This window comes from Ochotona curzoniae, unplaced genomic scaffold (assembly GCF_017591425.1).
Source record: "Ochotona curzoniae isolate NIBS_2020 unplaced genomic scaffold, NIBS_Ocur_1.0 patch422, whole genome shotgun sequence".
NCBI classification, from domain to species: Eukaryota; Metazoa; Chordata; class Mammalia; order Lagomorpha; family Ochotonidae; genus Ochotona; species Ochotona curzoniae.
This window is the reverse complement of record NW_024466998.1, coordinates 1092394-1112208: the sequence shown is the minus strand read 5'-3', so window position 1 is coordinate 1112208 and position 19815 is coordinate 1092394. Positions and strand designations below refer to the sequence as shown.

The window sequence follows — 19815 nt, the reverse complement described above, 5'->3', positions numbered from 1 at the left end:
TCATCTTCATTTAAAAATCAGCAGTTCAGAGGTTTGGATATTAGTTTGAGACAATCTCCTTAATCAAAAATGTATTACCAATGGCAAATAATTCAGGGCATATTTAACTGCATCTTTTCTTGGAGTTAAACACATGCGGTTACCTGAAAAATCACAAAAGAACTTCCTCTTTCTCTTAACACCAGTGACACATCCCATGGTCTTGTTTCCACAACGCCTCCCTGTATTACAGCAACTGTCAATAATGAATTAACTGTCCCTTTGACTGCTTCAAATGCGGCTTTTAATTAAGCATATTAACCTGGTGTATCATCATTTGAGCATCAACTAAAATAAGATGATATGCATTTTAAGCTTTCGGGTGCCTGCAGATCATGAAAAGCACTTTATGAGGCTTGCATTAATGCATATTTCATTATAATGTAATTCTATATTAGATATTCCACTTACGCGTAGAGCCAAAATAGTTTCTGAGCTGTAGCGATGTCGATGTAAATGAATAAATCACAAGGAATTGAGAAAACTTAACTCTTCGTGTATCTCAACGTTGTCATGTTTATAAAGGAGTTCTTTGCAGGACAGAATCTCATCTTTAATTAATCTAGAGAATGACAACACTTGAGTTTCAGGTGGGATTGGTGGTATAGGATGAATGCCAAGCTTCTTCTGTGCCATATTTAATGATTAGGCAAATGCTGAGCCACGCTGGGGTTTTGCATTTGTGCCACACAGTGTAGGCGAAGGTTTTGCCACGCTAAACTGCAGGCAGGAAGGCTCGTGGGTCAGCGTGACTACACGGAGAAGCACATACAGGGGTGGGCACTTAGCACAGTGGTCCAGATGCCACTTGGGGCATCTAGATTCCAGATAAGCATGCCTGGGTTCGAGTTCTGGCTCTGTTCCTGACTCCGGCTTCCTGACAATGTAGATTGTGGCAGGAGACAGGCTCATGTGGGAGACCTGGGTTTAATTTCCTGGCTCCGGCCCTCAGGTGGCTCTATCCTGGCTGTGGCAGGCATCTGTGGGGGTGACTGGATTCTCTCTCTTTCAAATAAATAGAATCTGAGAGAGAGAGAGAGAGAGAGAGAGAGAGAGAAGTGCATGGTCACTGTGTCAGCAGCCCATTCACCTCCACAGGTCTGCTGTGAGGCAGCCTGAGCAGGATCAGTAATAGACCTTCTACAATTTTTATAGCTTCCCGAGTTATTTCTGAGTCAGTGCTAGCATGCAATTATTTCCTGTTGAATAAGGAACAAAACAAGCCTAAAGACTGCAAGGAAAAGCTCCAGTGGGGAGCGGTCCCCTCCAGATGGAAGTTTGCTAGCAGAGTGCGATTTGTGACTCAGAATGAGCCCAGATTACTGCGCCATCTGGGTGGGTGCAGAGCCTGTAGGCACTGATTCAGTCATCCAGAAGGTCCCCCCCACCCACCCCGAACACCTTGCTCTCTGCACTGCTGACCCACTGGGCCCTAGGCAACAAAGGTGCCTCAGCAATGGTGTCTGGAGCAAGGGAGTCTATTCATTTGCTCATTCATTCATTTAGCCAAGCATTTCCTGAGCATCAAAGACGGACAGTGTCTACTAGGGGAGAGAAGCACGTAAACATGGAGTAAATTACCATATGGCATGATAAAATCAGCTCTGGAGATGGGGAAAATGCTATGCAGCTCAGAGGTGGAGAGAGAGCCTGACTATATTAGGAATAGCCAGGAATCTTCACAGAAAAGGAGACCTTCAACGTGGAGGAAAGAAGGGAAAGGTCATTCCAGGGAAAAGGGACGGGCAGGAATACACAGTCGTGGCGCTCAGGATTCTTGCTGGGGAGGAAAAAGAAACTAAGATGCTCACAGAGAGAGCTCTGGCTCTCAGACAGGAAATGCAGCTAGAGAAACAACTCTACGCATTGTTTACATCACGTTCAGGCTCGGGCTTTAGTCTGTGTATCAAGAATGGCAAAGCCCCGCGCTCCCTCCTTCCAGGCTTCGCGGCAGATGTCCCCAATCTGGCACGATGGCGCTCCTTCCTGCTAAACCGAAGCCAAACCTTGGAATTCTCTACTCAGGTTTCAAGGGGCCACGCCCAGCTTTTTAGTGTTAGTACATGGAAGAAGTATATATTCATCGTCTTTGCTTACACTGAAAGGAAACTGCATTTTTAAAAAGAGAGTGATGAAGATTTGATCGCTGGGAGGATTATTTGAAGCAGCGCACTGCACAGGAAGAAGGGGGGAGCCCTGAATTAGGAAACGGAGTGCTTTATAGGGTAAGTCATTGGTTCTTAACTTGGGTATAACATTGTTAAACCTAAGTCAGGGGGTAGGAATCATGCCTAGTCGTTAAGACACTTCTGTCCAGCATTGTAGTGCCTGGGTTTCATTCCGGGCTCAAGTTTTCCACACATGCAGACCATGGGAAGCAGTAGGATGCTGGCTGAAATAATGGGGTTCTGGTCACCATGTCTGAAGCCTAGACTGAATTCTACTCTCACTGCTCTGGTCCTGGCTCAGATCTGGCTGTTTTGGGCATTGGGGAGTGAACCAGGGGAAAGGAGTCTCTCAAATAAAAAGGAAGCCCTTACATGTAGGCTACACCCAAGATCAGTTCATCCAAAGCAAAGCGAAATAAAATCCAAGCAATACACATGAGCCCAAAGGTTAAGATCTACTTGTAACCTACAGGGAAAAAAACATGTGTTCGTTTGTTTCACAGCAGCAGTTTTATCTTCTTCCCTATGGACTGGGGGAGGAGAAAGATGACTTGAAGAGGAGGGAAAAGGTTTGTAGAGTGCTACCATACACTGCTTTCTGGATGGTCGGCTGAGATTTACACACACGTACAGTGTTTCACTGAATCCCCTACATGAATCCCCCCGGTAGGTCTTTAATATCCTGTTCGCAGATGAGTGACACAATCTCAGGGACCTGAGTAACTTCTAATGCACAGAAGGCAACCCATGTCAATTGCAGTTGCCAACACATCCAGGCAGTCTTCGGCACAAAGACAGGAGGGGATGTGTTTCTCTCCGGGTCCGGACCAGGCCATCCTCACCCTCCATTCTTTTCCTGATTGCCTCAAATATTTATTTAAAAACACAAGGACTGCTGTAATAATAAGGGGAGAAATGAAGCAATGAGACAATGGGGAGGGAGGAATCCCGTGGAAAATAATAATAATTAAAAAGCAAATAAAATAAAATAAAATATAGTACCCTTTCCCTGGGTAGGTGTGGATTCTTAGTTGTGATTCTTGTGAACAAAGAATTCAAAGAGTCCCTCTCTGAAATCACTTTAAATATCCTTTTGCAAATGTCTTTAAAAATTAGATTTGCCTTCCCCCTTGTTATTTGGCCATCAAATAATAGTTTATGTTTATCTAATGATCAAACTATGCCAGGACTGGTAAACAGGAAATGAATAGTAGTTGTAATATTCATGGTAAAAATAAATTCTTACTTTGCTGAAACTTCTAGATGGTACATAAGCAAGTCAGCTCTAAATTGCCAGTTCCCAGGCACTGGAGTTGTGGTGCAGTGTGTTAAGTTGCTGTCTGTGACTCTAGCATCCCATACGGGGCTACCTGTTCAAGTCCTAGCTGCTCTGCTTCTGATCCAGCTCCCTGCTAATGCTCTTCGAAGGCCAGTGGGAGAGGACTCAGATACTTACTTGGTTCTCTGCCAAAAACGTGGACGATGCAGATGGGGTTCTGAACTCCTGGCTTCCACCCAACCCAGATCATGTTATTTTAGTTTGGGGAGTGAAACAGCACACTTTCAAATAAATAAAATAAGTCATGAAAAAATGCTGTCAAGCCATGATGTGCAGGTAATTTGACAATGTGAATCTTATCTATCAGGCAGCAGGTGACGACCTCAGAGGCAGGCTGTGGATGCCTGGCTTCGGAGGGTTGTGTCAGTGTGGCTGGGTGCGCTTTAGAGTTCACCTTGGTGATGGTGCCTGAAGTGGATCTTCTGGCAGAGTGTAAGATGCCTGATGCTGAGTCTAGATGCTTTCAGTGATCAGGCCTTCTTAGTTTTCCCAGCAATAGAGCCAAATAACGGGTGTTTTCTTTATTTGCTATGGTTTATTCTCTTGGAAAAATCTTGCACATTTCATTAGCATCTGGTTTTTTTTTTTTTTTAACTTACTGTGGAAGGAGGAACTAGAACCCAACTTAACAGCTGTGTTCTATGGAACTTTAAAGTTTCTTAATTGGTGAAGTGGCCCTTAAAGGAGGTCAAGAGGAAAGACAGAAGAAGAGTTGACATGTAAGTTGTAACATTTCTATTCTATCTTCAACCAGAGCAGTTTACTTTTATTAATTTTATAAATGGAAAAACAACCTGCTGTAACTGATGTGAAAAACAACTGTTCTAGAAATGTTTGAATAAAATGTTTGCATGTGACCATCATGAAGTTAACTGACATGGTATTGAGTGGCCAATATGTTAGAAAATGCAAGTTCTTAACCATATCCTGTGACTACTTCATTGACATTTCAATTTTAGTTTATACACAACTGGCTGCTATACACCTTAAAATGGCTATAGGGTACTATTCAGCTGTCTTGTGTCTATTTTCATTTTTATATTTAGCAGCTTATAGTATTCAAGTGTGATTTTTACTGAACTTTGTGAATTTTAGGATAGTCCAAACAGGCTTATAACTCAAACATGCCATATGTTAACAATTGAGGAGCAGAACAGTTTTAGGAGGGGTGTGCAGAGAAATCTTCAATACCTTAGTGAGGAATAACTAATCTTTGTGTCCTACCTAGTAAGGTATATGTGAGTCCAAGCTGACTGTTTCCTGTCTGTTCTAAGCTTTCCTTATTGGTCTCTATCTGATCTAATTTTGGAGGCGCTCCGGAGCGACCCTGATGGTCATTGCAAGAGAGGGTGGGGAGCCAAAGTTGGAACTAAGTAAGGACCAGAGAAAGCTCCTCTCCCTAGTCCCGAAGGAAGTTTACTGTTCTTCTGTTTCTGCGGACTGCTCAGGGCTCCTGGCTGTTGTTCTGATGACATTAGACCCTGTGAGGAAGGATCTGGGCTTCTTCCATCCTGTGTGGGAGATCCGATAGGGAATGGATGACCTCAGAGTTCTCGGCCTCCGAAGGCACTCCAATTCCCTGTGGTCTCCTTGGCAGTTGGGATATAGTCCTTGGTGCCCATACTGTTAGTCCTTGGTGAGGATCCGGGAGTCTCCAGGGTTGGGATACAAGCCTCCTCCTGTCCTCTTGCTCCACTCTGGGGTCCCCCTTGCTTGCATATGACCTCCTGTTAAGAGGCTGTCAGGATCACTCTTGGATCCCACTGTATGTCTTTATAGTTTTTGCTAATGTCTAATGCAGATTTGAGTCTGCTGTCTGTAAGTTACCTGTTACAATCTTGATAGGTTATACTTAACATCTTCCTCACATTCTGAGAAGGTGGAAGATTTTTCTGCTCTCCCGACCCATTATGCAATAGCATAGGGTAGTAAAAGCATATCAGGCTTTTCAATTCTTTGAAGTAGCTGAATTTCTGACTTTAATAACTTTGATATCCAATTTCGATCCTGTAGCTGTTCAGAGATGATGCATGACTACACAGAGAGGAGTTGTCCCAAAGACCTAGATCTTGTCACTCAGCAGAGGCCTGGCTCCATCTGCAGGCCTTTACAACATGGCCTGTGGATTCAAATGGATATTAGAGATAAAGATTGAACAATCCTGGTTACTAGATTCTTTGAGAAACAGCATTTATTATCAAAGAGCTATTGGGAGCTGACATGCTAAGAAGTAGCAGGTAGGCCAAGGGAAGACGTGAGGGAAGACTCAGTCACCTATGCACTGGGGAATGCTCTCACAGCGGGTGGAAGCATCAGCTCTAGCCTCTTGTTCATGGTCCAAGCTAGTCCTACATGACTTGGAACCTCAGTGCTCTCTTCTGTAGAACAGACAGAGTAGCAACATCTGCCTCCTCGAGGGGATTGGACAGAGTCATGCATGCCAAGTTTTAGCAATGCATGGCAGAACATAAAGGCTCAATACCAACAGCTGTGATTTTAAAGTGACCTGAGTAGTCATTTTCTGCATGAGAACGTGATAGCTAGCTATACTAATATGTACTGCTAATCCCCAAATCACAAAGTAATGGCAAGGAAGGCTTTCTAAGAAATCAGAAAATATGATCACTGGAAAAGTAAAAACAAAACTTCAGAGCTAAGGATGCTCATTCTTGCTACTTCTATTTAGCATGGAACTGAGAGTCCTAACAAGAGCAGTTAGATAAGAAAAGTGGATTGCGAAGCAAGACATAAAATTAACATTGTTCGTGGATGACAGGATGTTACCTGCATAAAACTAAAAATTCTGCAGAAACACTTCTTGGAATTAACAAATGAGTTCAGTAAAGTTGCAAGCTTCAGCTGTCTTTCTATTTTAGAAAAATGTATTTCAGATGAGAGAGTGTATGTGTGTTCTCTATGGCTCACCACCCAAATGCCCAAAACTGCCCCTGCCTGGGCTGAAGCCTTCCCAAAGTGTGCGTCATCAAGAAACCTAACTCAGGAGCATTGCTGGGCCGTGAACTACAGTGTCCCAAACTAGTATCTTGACCACTAGGCCAAATGTCTTCCTCAGTTGCATTTCTGTACATGAACAACAACTGGGTCAAAAAAGGAAATTAAGGGGATCATCATTTTGGAATAGCAGGTTAAGTTACTTTTGGGGACAACAGTATCCCATAACTGGTTCCAGCCCCAGCTAATCCACTTCTAGTCTAGCTTCCTGCTAATGTAACCTGGGAAGGTAGTGAAAGATGACCGTACTACTTGGGTCGTAGCAACCCTATTAGGACAACAGAAAGGGGTTCCCAACTCCTGGCCTTGGCTTGGTCTGGACCTGCCTGCTGCTGTCTTCTGGGAAAATGAATCAGTGGACAGAAGATCTTTTTTCTCTTTCTGCATTTTTCCTTCTCCTTACTTCTGCCTGTCACTCTGACTTTCATGTAAATAAATGTCTTCCATAGATCTTCCACCCACTAGTTCGCTTATTAAATGGTGACAATGACAAGGGCTGAGCCACGCTGAAACCAAGAGCCAGGATTTCATCCCAATGTCTGCTGTGGATGCAGGGGCCTGAGGATTTGGGTTATCTCCTGCTGATTTCCTATGGCATGATCAAGGAACTGGATTAGAAGTGGAGCATCGAGAGGTTGCCGAAGTGGATGCCAGTGTCACAGGACGTGGCTTTAACCACTATACCACAATATTGGCTCCATAAATCTTACTTTAAAAAAAAACCCAGGAAATTAAGAAAATTATTCCATTTACAGTAGCATCAAAGAAAATCAAAAATCTTAATCAAGGAGTTAAAATTACATGGTCAAGAGATCATCAACCAGGAGATCAGGACAATGCGAAGTGACAAGACTGTTTCTTTAACAAAACTGAATGTTTATCTTATACCTTGAATAAAAATAAACTCAAAATGGACCAAAGACCTAAGCATAAGACTCTTAGAAGTAACGATAGAGGAGAGCCTTCACGATATTAGCTTGGCAATAATTTCTTGGATATGATAGGCAAAACACAGGCAATAAAACAAAAACATCAGAATATCAAGCTCATAAATTTTTGTGAATCAAAATAAATAACTAAAAGGCAATCTACAGAAGAGGAAGGATTATTTTCAGATTGTTTTAAGGGATTAATATTCAGTAAATATAAAGAACTACAAATCAACAACCAAAACAGTTTACTAAAAAGTAGGCAAAGGGCTTAGAAAGACATTATTTATAAGAAAATATGCAATGTCTACTGAGCACACATAAGGGTGTTCAATATAATTAATCATTAGAGAAATGAGGCACAACATCCTATGGCTTAGAATGGCCATCATAAACATAGATGGAAAGTAAGCATGGTTGAGGAATCTTTGTGCATTCTTGGTAGGACTGCAAAATGGTGCAGCTGATGTGGAAAAGTGGTGGATGCCCTTCAGAAAATTACAAGTTGAACTAATGATCCAAAGATCCTAATTCTGGATATATATATTTTTAAAAAGATTATCAGACATGAGAGAGAGAGAGATCTTCCATGTGCTGTTTCACTCCCCAAATGGATGCCATGACCAGAGCTGGGCTAGGCTGAAGCCAGGCACCATGAGCTTCTTCCAGATGTCCCAATGGGTGCAGAGGCCCAGGGACTTGGACTATCTTCTGCTACTTTCCAAATATATTAACGGAGAGCTGGATCCAAAGCAGAACAACTGGAACTTGAACTGGCACCCATCTGGGATCCGATATTGCAGGTGGCAGCTTTATCTGCAATGCCAATCAATTCTTGGGTGTATACTCGAAAGAACTGAACACAGAGTCTCTGCGAGGTATTTTCACAACAGTCAAGAGGTGGGAGCAACATATATATATGCACACACACACACACATATAATGGAGTACTATTCAGCCTTCATAAAGAAGGAAATTTCATTACATGGTATAGCATAAAGCTTGAAGAGGTTACGCTAGATGAAATAAACCGTGACCCAAGGGCAAATACTGTATTATTTCATGTCTTTGAGGTATCTAAAGTATTCAAATTTATAAAACCAGAAGACAAAATGGATGTTGTAGGGGCTAGGGTAGGGAAAATGGGGAGTTGTCATTTGGTGGGAATAGAGGGTTAGCTTTGCAAGATGAAAGAGTTCTAGAGATGTTTTTACTGTTGCAACAACATGACCACAATCAACATTGCTGCATGTCACACTTAAAACAATTAAGACAGGGAACCCAGTTTAGCTTGATGCTTAAATTGCCTACATTCCATTATTAGACCACCTGAGTTTCATAACCATTTTGGGCTCCTGAATACAGCTTCCAGCTAAAGCAGACCCCTGGGAGGCAATGTGAAACACTTAAGTTCGTGGGTTTTGCCAAGCATGTGGGGAATTTGGAATGGCTTTTGGCTTTAGCTTTGGACCATTCGTGGCTGTTGTAGGTGCGGGAAAAAGTTAAGAGAATAAATCATATAGGTCTTTACATCAAATTTTAATTGAAAAAATAAAGCAAACATAATTTAGTCTTAGCTCCATTTATCTCAGAAGCTGACATGAGTAACACATTGTTATATAGTTCCGTTAAAAAAAGAAACCTCCAAATTATTTCAGGTTAGATTAGTTAACTACAGCTAACATTTACATTTTAAACAAGACTATATGTGGACTGTCTGGGTGAGAATGCTGTAATTTTATTAACATCGATCGAGGGTCTACTGTGAGCAAAAGACTGCTACAATTGTTTGTTCTGTACCATGAGAACTGCTGGCCATTCTCCCTGAGTTCAATTTTGTCAGTTTCAAATAGATTAGGTCTTTCCCTCTTCTACCCGGATCTGCACTGAGAACTGAGCACTTCTACTTTTTTGAGGTGCTTCAAGCCTTCCTGCATTGTACTGTGGCACCTCTACTTTAGAGCTTGTCACCTAATGGTATATCAGCTGAGGCCAGCAATGAAACTGCCTGTTTCCAAGAAGTTGAGGGCTCCTTCCCTCTTTGTGCTGTTCATTGATGGAGTCTTATCATTAAAAATTTCCTATGCCAGTCAGTCTGTCCTTGGCTTTGACAGCCGCTTTGTAGGCCCCTGGACTTTCCCTAAGTTCCCTGTTCAACTGTTTTAGCAGAATGTCATGCACAAGAAACCAATAGATGTTCTCTCCTTCCCCCTAGACTGCCTGCATCCTAAGCCTCAGGGCTCGGTGGGGGCAATGAATCAAATCTAAAATGTGAAGCCAGGGAGTACAGATGCCTCTGAGGTTGGAAACCATCACTTTGGAGGCAGCTCAGCAAATCCTGTCGGAGGTTCCTGGGGAGCTAAAGAATGGGAAGTCAGTCACCTTGGCCTTGTGCCCACATTTCTTCTTAGACATGTGTCCTCTCTGTTGGTAGAAGAGCATCTGGCTGGATCCTTTGATCAGAACCCATGACCACTTCTTGTCAAGATGGACTAGAACCAGTCATAGCCTATAAGGGTTATGTGCTGTTAGCTGCTACATCCTTAAGGAAAGATAAACAAAGGAAGGACCCTCAAGTGCCAATAAAGACTAATATGAATGTCTCTTTAAATAAAGAATCCTATGCTTACACATTCTCGTGCATATTTAGGGAGGCCTGGGATGTGCACTTCTTGTGTCAGGCTGAGAAACTGGCTTAATTATCCCCTTAGTCTTTGGAAAGTTCTAGAAAACAAAAGGAGTCTCCCTTCGAGTGCAATGTCAACATGTTATGGCTGTCAACGCAACTGTGCTAAATACATTTTAAGGGGGCTCATTTATAAGTAAAACCAAATTTTGTTTTCTGTAATATTTCAGTTTGTACAAAGAATGTGGCAGAGAAAGACTTGGTAAACATTGTTGGCCTGATTTGATCTTTGTGGTTTTTTTTTTCTTTTCTTTATATCAAAGTGAAAATTCTGACAAGCAGTCTAGGCAGTATTTTATTAACAAACACCTTTGTGAAATCCACGGTGCGGGAATGGAAGGGAGAGAAAGAAGGAAAAAGAGCAAGGAGTAAGCAAGAGAGCTCCTCAGCTCAGTTTAATCATTTACTGCTGATTAGCTCATTCACAGCCAAAACTGTATGCAGAGATCCTGAGATGTGCATACACATATTTTAAATACTGATGCACCTGACCGCACTCGAGTGGTTTTACAGATGCTTGTTTTCACTTACTGCAGCCAGTGGATAGAGAAGAAACAGAATAGCCCAGGGGGAAAAATCATCCTTATGTTAAATACAAAGCATCGTGAAACTTAAATGCTTGAGATTTCGAGTTATTAAAATAATCATGAATGTGCATCTGCAGCTTGACACGTTACCACCATGACAAAAGTTTTGAAAACAATGACTTGCTTATATCTCTGGGTTTTGAAGTGAAAAAATCTAGGGTTTGAATCCAAGCATTTTGAATCCATATTTCAGGCCATTATGCCACCTTTAACTATTACAAAAAAATGCTATATGAACTGAAAAAAATTCAATTCCTTTTTCTCTATGAAGCATTCCTGACTTATTAGTGAATCATACAGTTAAACAGTGTTTGAGAAATTTGGGACTTTTCTGATACCACAATTGAACTCTTATTGATGCCTCCTGAGCTGTCACCTGACAGCCTGGGGGATGGAGCTCTGGTTTCCTTGGGCCTCTACCTGCTGTCAATGGACTCACTCTCACTCATCATGGGTAATTATCTGTGAGCCCCTGGACTGTCACCATGCTCCATCTCATAATCTCACTGGAGCTGGTATGGTGTGAAGGGGCACCTTGTGGCTCCTTGGACAGGGGCCCCCAGTCGGCTTCCCTACTAGCAGATATTGTCTGTCTTTTTTGGGGGGGGAGGGGGGTAGATAATTGCAATTGGCACAGGTGCATTTGAGCCGAGTGATTACAGAGATGACATGCAGTTCCTGGCTTGTTTGTTCACCTGCTCAGCTCAAGCCTCAGTTCAGGGCTTTGCCTGTTGGAGTTCCAAGCTGTTCATTTCTCCCTCAGTGGATACCCCTCATTTCCGTGTCACGTCCCTTTCCAGTTACATCCCCTCTTCCACATTGCTCTCCTACTTTGGGTCTCAAGATGTACGCATGGCTTTCCAGATCCTTTTCAGTGAGGTTCACAAGGCTTTCCATCATGTTATATTGCTGCACATTTAGCAATGTTGTAGTACTTGGTGAACAAAAGCTGTTCCTAAAAGAACGATTGTTGAGGTGTACCCTGGAGTTCTCCATCACATCTGCTTTGATTATTTTCTTTCCTATTGCAAAGCTGAGCTGCATACACTGTCTTCAATTCCCATCATTACGTTCTTGTGCAATTCACCATTTTCTAATAACTATTAATACAACTCTGGGGTGACAACTGCTTCGGTAAGGTGTTAACTGACATGGAAAAAAGCAACTCAGTCAAATGCTGATGTATAGAAATTTCAAAAACACTTAAAGATACAGCATGAACACTTTCTTGCATTGTAACATTGTAAACAAAATAATAAGTGACTTGGAATCATGGTTGATTAAACTCCTGTTAGGAGCCCTCAGTGCTATCATATCATGCTCAGTCTCTTGGGCACCTATGCGCATTGTTGTCAGCCAACACACTGTAATTTCATGCTTGAATGGCCCCTTGGAGTCTTAGGTTCCAGATTCTGTGCACAGCTATGCCAGATTACAGAAGTTAAGGCAAATAAAAAAATAAAATAGTGTGCAGAGGTCAAAAGACAATGCTCAGCATCAACTCAAACTATAGTAAGTCTCTCATTAGAAGGCAGCGGTGTTTTTATTGTCGTGTAACTGAACAACTGTTTTCATTACCTTCTGATTCAATATTTGCTAGACATTCACTAAAGCACCTGCTATGTGCCCGGCACAGTGGCAGTTCTGAAGGCTCTAAAGGACAGAAAACCCATTCTAAGGAGTTGTTGGGGTTTCTCAGTGGAAAGCCAGGTGGTTTCCCATGGCGATAACCCTCTTGCTGGTGGAGACCAAGGAGACTCGCTCCAAGAGGTTTGTGCTGAGTGACTGGGTAGCTTTCCCAGGTTCTGTGCCAGCTCAAGAAGGGCATTGCCTTTCTGCCCTTCCTTTTGGATTATTTACCTATGTTTCAGGGCAGGCACTTCTCCGATGGACATTGTCACTCAGTAAAGACTCCTAGATGGTCCCAGAAGGTTGCTTACTCTTTCTAAGATGACAACAACAGAAATGAATTAGGATGGGGCGTATAACGAAGAATTTATTGGTCATCATTTGTTGGTCATCAGCAGAAAAGATTTTTTTCCTTTCGTATATTTTGTATAGGTAGTATGATCTGAGTTTATCACTTATGCTGGTAGCAGAATAATAATTAAAACTGAGAGACTAAAAACATTTTAAAGAAATCCTTTGGGCCTGGCACTAGGGTTCAATAGGTTAACTCTCTATCTTCAACTGTCAACCTCCCATACGGATGCCAGCTCATGTCCTGGCTGTTCCACTTCTCATTTAACTCCCTGCCTGTGGCCTGAAAAAGTAAAGGATTGCCCAAAGCCTTGGGACCCTGACACCCAAGTGGAAGGCCTGGAAGAAGCTCCTGGCTTGGCTCCAGCTGTTTCAGCCATATGAGGAGTGAACCAAGTGAATCAATAGATGTAAGATTTTTCTCTCTGTCTCTTCTTCTCTTTGTAAATCTGCCTTTCCAATAAAAATAGTGTTTGTTTAAAGAAATCCTTAACAAAATACCTAAGACTATACCTCCCATTATCGTTTAGGCTGCAAAGTTGAATATTTTGTGGCACTTACATGGAATAAAGTGAATTATTTTCTAAGGTGTGTGCATTCATTTGGTAAGCTCAGAGGGTGATTTGCTTTCATTAGGATCTATTTCACTGTTCTTTTGTGCTTCTGCTGTACTGCCCCTTTGGAGTGTGGGATTAAGATGCTTAGCTCCTGAGAAACTTTGGCGTCAGGAATGCATGTCTGAGATGGGATCAGTTTGGGAGCCTTTAATGTCTGTGGTCTTGGGAATCTATGAAAGGGTTTATATATACACAAAAATTATCCTTGATTTACAATAGGATTGGGTTGCAAAAGAGGGCAGGGCAGTCCTAGCAGACACAAGTGTAGGCTGAAGAATAGAAGCTGCTGAAGAATACCCTGCAATGATCATTATTGCCTATCTATGAGTCTAGACACATGTTTCAGAAGTTCTAGGATGCTTGTCGGGGTGTGACAAGAACTTGAAGCTGTGCAAATTTGCTGGGGGAGAGATGTAGCGAGGCATATCTCACCAGCCTGAGAATTAACCTTTCTTCAAGTTGGTTGGCAATTTATTCATTTATTGAAATGACTCAGGGGCTACTTGCAGAAATGCTGATTTTGTGGAGCATTAGCGTTCTCCAATTTAGGGGAGATATTTTGAGTGTAAAACAAATAAAGGCCACCACAAAGGCTCCATGCAAGTGAAGGACTCTGCAAGCGTAGCTTGCTTGATGCTCAGGGACTCTGCCTCTGGACGCAGAGGTATGTCATGTGAATACCTCTCCTGGCCAAGACTCAGCCCTCCTGTCACCTTCGCAGCAGACAGCCAAGGAGAAAGAAGTAACTCGGATTCTGACAGCGTACCGAGCGTGGAGGCATCTCGAAGGCTGCTTGTCGGATCCCTTCAGAAGGGACTGTTCAGTGAAACCAACATCAGAACTTGTGGCTTCCTTAGGAACAGCACATCCTGATTGAGGGCTTATAGAGCCCCAGAATTCCTTATGAGACCACATATAAAGCTTAGTGTTGATGGTTGCTGGTTTATTATTGGACTGCCTTTGACTGAATCCCTTTATCCTGACAATGCTACCATCTACAGAGCAACTAGAGTAGTTTGTGCAGAGGTGTGTATCATCTACAAGGCCAAACATCTGCTGCCAAGGATGCTAAGTGTCAAGATGAGCTTGCGAGTTGTTAACCTCAGGCAATGCTTGTTGACACATGCTGCAATGGGCACTATAAGCTAGTACGTTATTTGAAAGAACCAAACTGAGAAAGAGCTGGAAAAAATTCCCATCAAGTGATCTGTATAATCACGTTGGGTATGGTGTGCTTGAGTTGTGTTCTATTTGAAACATATGTGCCAAGTACATGTAAATACACAGACATACATGTAAACATGTGTTTCTTCTTGAAAAGATCATTCCTTCTTTGTCTCTTACCTATTTGAGAACAAATTGTTCAAACAGCCCTCAAATGCTAGATAACATGGTCTTCAAGTGCTAGTAATATAAAAATGACTGTGATTTTATAAGTGATATCATTGCTATCTGTGGAACTGGCATTTATACTATTTTTCAAATGTGCAACCATCCTATTTCCTAGTCTTTATTCCTTTATTCACTGAAATGATGATATGGGGAGCTTAGACTCTCAGAAGAGGGGATAATGGTTTTGACCTTAATAGAGGGTTTGACTTGTGGTTCATCCCATAGACTCAATTCCAAGAGGTTACAGATGTTTTCGCCTCTGAATCTTTTCCTCTTTATTGTTAAGGAGACTAATTGTGTGTGATTGTGTGCACTTGAGCGTGCGTGTGACAGGAAATGTCAAATTCCTTTTGGTTTTTCTTTTTGTGGTGGCAAACATAGGCGGGCATTCTTTTCACATTTTTTTTTTCTGTAGGCGAAGTGTGGGAAGGAAGGGTGAGTATGTCAATTCTCAGAATAAGATATTCTACTAAGATGGGGAGCGGGGAGGAAAAAGTAATTTTCAACAGCTAGGAGAGGACTGCCACAAGTGGTAGTCGATCGCATCGATGACATGGTGTCATAATGTGGTCTTGGTGTCAGCAAGAAAACGTCAGGGGGAAACCTGCAGGAGCCCATTTTGCAAGTCCTAAACCAAGAAATTATATGGAACTTGGAACCATTCGAAGGTGGTGTGTACTACTGTTGGTTCTTCTAATGGTGTCAAAGAGAATTTGTGAGGATGTCCACAAGGAAGGGCTTGGTCTGCTATTCATACTGTTTGAATGACAGAGAACATACGTTTTTGCCTTGGATGTGCATCTGAACCTACTGTCTGGGAAGCATGGTTCTAGGTGGCGTGGCTTCCCATAAATGAGTCTGCATCTTGAAGAGGGTACCGAGCTGAATACCTGAGCGATATTCTATTGATCTAAACTCATTTCCCGGTGTGGTGATCAACGAGCTGAACAGCTTGCAAGTTATAGCTGGAACAATGGCTCACCCTACATAACTCTCAGAATAATTATGATTCTAGGTTTTAGGCTGGAAATTATTTAAATGAAAGATTATTTACAAAGAGAACAGCAGGGGGAAGAATCATGTAAATTAGATTAATTAAATGGACAGATTCACTCACAGTTCATCTTGGGATAGTTCATGCCCGATTTCTCTGATGTCATCTGTTGTTCAGGTTAATAATTAGTTATGCTCATTATTAACTGACGGAGCGTGCTTTGCGTGTTTGCAGACGGAGGCATATGATTAGGGGAAAAAACCTATGAATATTGTACTTTCAGTATGAATACAAGAGTTTATTTGCGAAAATGGAACTTTTATTTTCCTCAACAATTCAATATCATGATGATTTTGAAGGTGGCTTTACAGAATATATTTCTCTTTACTAATATACAAATAACAAGAATAAAAGGGAACAGGACAAAATATTCATACTAACTAGCTTCTCTGTTTGGAAGTGAAAATAATATTTTTAGATATATTAAGACATATTTTTATAGGCCAAGTTGCAGATCTCTTAAGAAATCCAATAAGATGATGCCCATTTGTGAGATTTTATGAGCAAAAATTAAGTTTAAAACTCTTTTACAATTCCTTCAAATGCAGGAAATATATGGATCTAGGAAGGGATGACATTAGTCCATTTAAAACTCTTGAAATGCCTAATATAGCTTGCAGTTCTTTATGTCTGGGTTCTGTGTAATTGAGTGACCCTGACCTTGAGGATATAACAAGTTCGTGCCCACCATTAATGCTTCTCCCTTAAAACACCAAATGTTTCCTGGAATGTAATTGTTTCTTTTTTTTCTTTTCAAAAATACTTGACTCTGTGAAATATTTTACAGTTACGTCATTTCCTCATTTACAATTCTTTCTTGTTTTAGTGTGTTGGAAGAGGAAAAAAAAGTGTCACGCAGTTTTAATTACAACTGAACAATAATAACATAATAACATCCTGAGGTGTTTATCATGAATGTAAATTCTGAGGGCAGTGAAACGGATCGATAATGGTGATTGACATAATAAGTGGGTGAAGGAGAGTATGGGGGAGCATATTTGAACGTTTTGCTTGCAGGACAGAGTAGAGGGAATATCAGGAATAGGGCAGTGCGGAGGACTGCTAAGTTTACTTCAGGATCTAATTCCTAGTGTGTCTTTGAGGCGGACAAGTGAACATTGCAAGTAAGCTCCACTGATTTGTCTTGAATTTGCAATTCATCTGTTTCCATTTTACTTTTTGTTAATTGTTTTATTTCTAGTTCATTTTATTTTTGTAAAGATGTATTAATTTGAAAGACATAGTGACAGTGAGAGAGAGAGGGAGAGAGAAAGAGAGAGAGAGAAAGTGACAGAGAGAGAGAGATCAATTAGGTCAGGTCATTACCAGGAGCCAGGAGCTTCATCCAGGTCTCTCACACTGGTGGTTGGCACACAAACACTTGGGTCATCCATCATCTGCTGACTTCCCAGGTGCAGGAAGCTGGATCATAACTGGAGCAACTGGACTGGCACTCATAAGGGTTGATGGCATTGCGTCCAGCAGCTTAACCACTGAGCCACAACAACTGAACCCTTTCAGTTTATTTTAATCCAAGAGTATTAAGAAGGCCATACATGGATAGAGAATAGTGAGAAGAGACATTTGGCCAGAGCCTTTATTAATTTTAGCACTTAATGGACATAGGCAGATGGAGAGGGAAACGATCAGGAGGAAAAATAGGAGGAGCCACACAACAAGGTTGAGTTAGGGGACAGAGAAGAAACCTGCATCATCTGCTGCTAACAAAGGCGTGTTGGAAGAGAAATAGAATCTGTCCCTCTGGTTCAGTGAGACAGGCGTCATTGTCAGCCTAGCGAGCTGCTTTGGGAAAGCGCTTGGTGTGACGTCAGGTGGGTGTTGCTGAGGAACGAGTGGAAGGAGAGCAATGGAGCTGCAGGTGTCATCGGCCTCTCTAAGGAGTGTGTCCACAGAACGTTAGATGACACAGGATGATACATGAAGGAGCTGTGAGATTATGGCTGCTCTCCAATGATTAAGACTGAAGCACGCTTAAAGACTAATTCCAAGGATTTACTTGAGAAGGAATGATTGACTATCATAAAAAAGGGGAAAAAAAACAAAACAAAACCAGAGGTTCATTTGATTTAACATTTGAGAGATTGGTTGAGTCAGTTCCCATCTAATGGCTCCTATAATCCTTGCAAAATTGGAGGTTATATCACTTGTTGAGAATGAGATGAGAAGTGGGGGATGAAGATCTGAGGCAAGAGAAGGTAGATTTAAAAAAAATCAACTGAAGGTTGAAATGATGAAAGAGGTGAAAAAGGGAGGCTAGTAGGGGTCTGCATGAGGTTGGAGATCAGTAACAGTCAACATATTTGTATAACTGTCCATGACAGCTTTTCTGATGCAGTCCCCAAAAGTAACGCGTTGGATTCACTATGCCTTGGGTTTTGCCATAGGAGTATAACAAATGATAGCAGAGTCTGAAGTGTTTCCTAGAGCGTGATTGAAATGATGGAGCAAGGATTCCAATGGGGAGGTAGGGAAAGGATCGGTAACAACAAAGATGAGTTCCCATCAAGTTAAAGAATCATCTCTCTAAATTGCTATAGCAGGAGATGAAGAATAATTTTTAGGATTTTAGAACTATGAAGAACTTTTAAGATCTTATAACTATGAAAACAGTGCATATAAACTGAGGTGTAAAAGAAAACTAAGTCCAGTTTTAACAACTGTCTTGACTTTAAATGCTTTGGAGTGTCCATGCACAGACAAAACAAAGTTGAGATAAGCCAGGCTTACTCATGTTCTTATCTGAATGCTCGTTTCTCTGCTTATACCAGTTGGGATTCTCTCAGCCTTAATAAATTTGAGGGAAAAAAATCCTTTTCTTTTGTCTTAAGGGTCATGAAAGATTATTGCACCTGAGGGACTGAAGACCATATGAAGAAGAACACGAAACAAGAGAACAAAAAAAACCCCACAACTTTACTCAAATAGAAACCTCATTTAATGTTCACTTTTTTTCTCAGTGAAATGAAAACTGAGTTAAGTGCCAGAGAACACTGATATTGATGTTGTTAGAAAAACTTTGGTATAATCATAAAGCCTTATGTCTTCTGCACTACACAGCCTTTTTTATATCATTTAATGTGTATTAAAACATGCTGAGACAATGGAAAAGAAAGAAAACATTATGTAGAAACCAAGAGAAAAAAAAACAGTGAGGAAAAACCTTATAGTAAGACTTTACAAAAATTTTCAGGCAATTCTTATCAATTGCCTTCACTAAACCCATAAGTAATGTGGTCAATGGGACATTTCACTTTTTTTTCCAGAGAAGAAGTGATTTTTCTAGAAATGAAAAATGAAAGCAGATGGAATAGTCTCCTCATCTACTAAGTCTCACATAAGCATACAGTGTCTAATAATTCAAGGACCTGAACTTTGACCTGGTAGGAGACCCACACAGTGCCAGAAGATGCCAAGATGTGAGCTTATGAAATGATGGCTAGAGCTGTTCACAGCAAGGAACACCCAAAGTATATGGTCCCATTGCATTTGGCCATGCACTGGCTCAGTGATTTTCATAAGCATGGCAACGCATCACTCTGGCTTTCATAGGAAAAGGACTCCATACTTGAGATAAGCAGGTGGTGGTTGTGGGAAGAAGCAGAGATAACTCCATTAGCAAATGGAGTGGCAAGGAAGTAGAAGGAAACGTCTAGAACCTCACTAGAACCAGCAGAAACAGGCAAATGGAGATATGACAATGAAATTAAATTTCCACCAAAGAGAACGTGTCCCAAGAAAATGTCAGGATTCCCTCCACTGCCCCCTGTGCCCACCAAATCAGAAACCAAGCAATCAAAAGGAAACTATATCTAAGACACAAAACAGAGATGGAGCCTCTGTTTTCTTATCTGTAAAGAGGCAATAATGCTTCTCTCCATGATATGAAGAACACTTGTGCTGCCACTTGCTCACTCTTAACAGCCATCGTACTTGACTTGGGCTACCCAGCTCTTCAACCTTGTCTTTTAGATATGTCGCATGTATTTTCTAG

General features: G+C 41.5%; 1 protein-coding gene and 1 long non-coding RNA gene across 2 annotated transcripts in view; one reads left to right on the top strand and one right to left on the bottom strand.

Annotated features, from left to right (window-relative positions):
• The window catches only part of LOC121167675 (sodium/hydrogen exchanger 9-like), a 557393-nt gene that overhangs the window by 64510 nt on the left and 473068 nt on the right, over positions 1–19815 (bottom strand). The window lies entirely within an intron of this gene.
• On the top strand, positions 1891–19062 carry LOC121167676. Its single transcript, XR_005885622.1, has 2 exons — positions 1891–2264; positions 18653–19062. It is a non-coding gene; the product is annotated as an uncharacterized LOC121167676 (long non-coding RNA).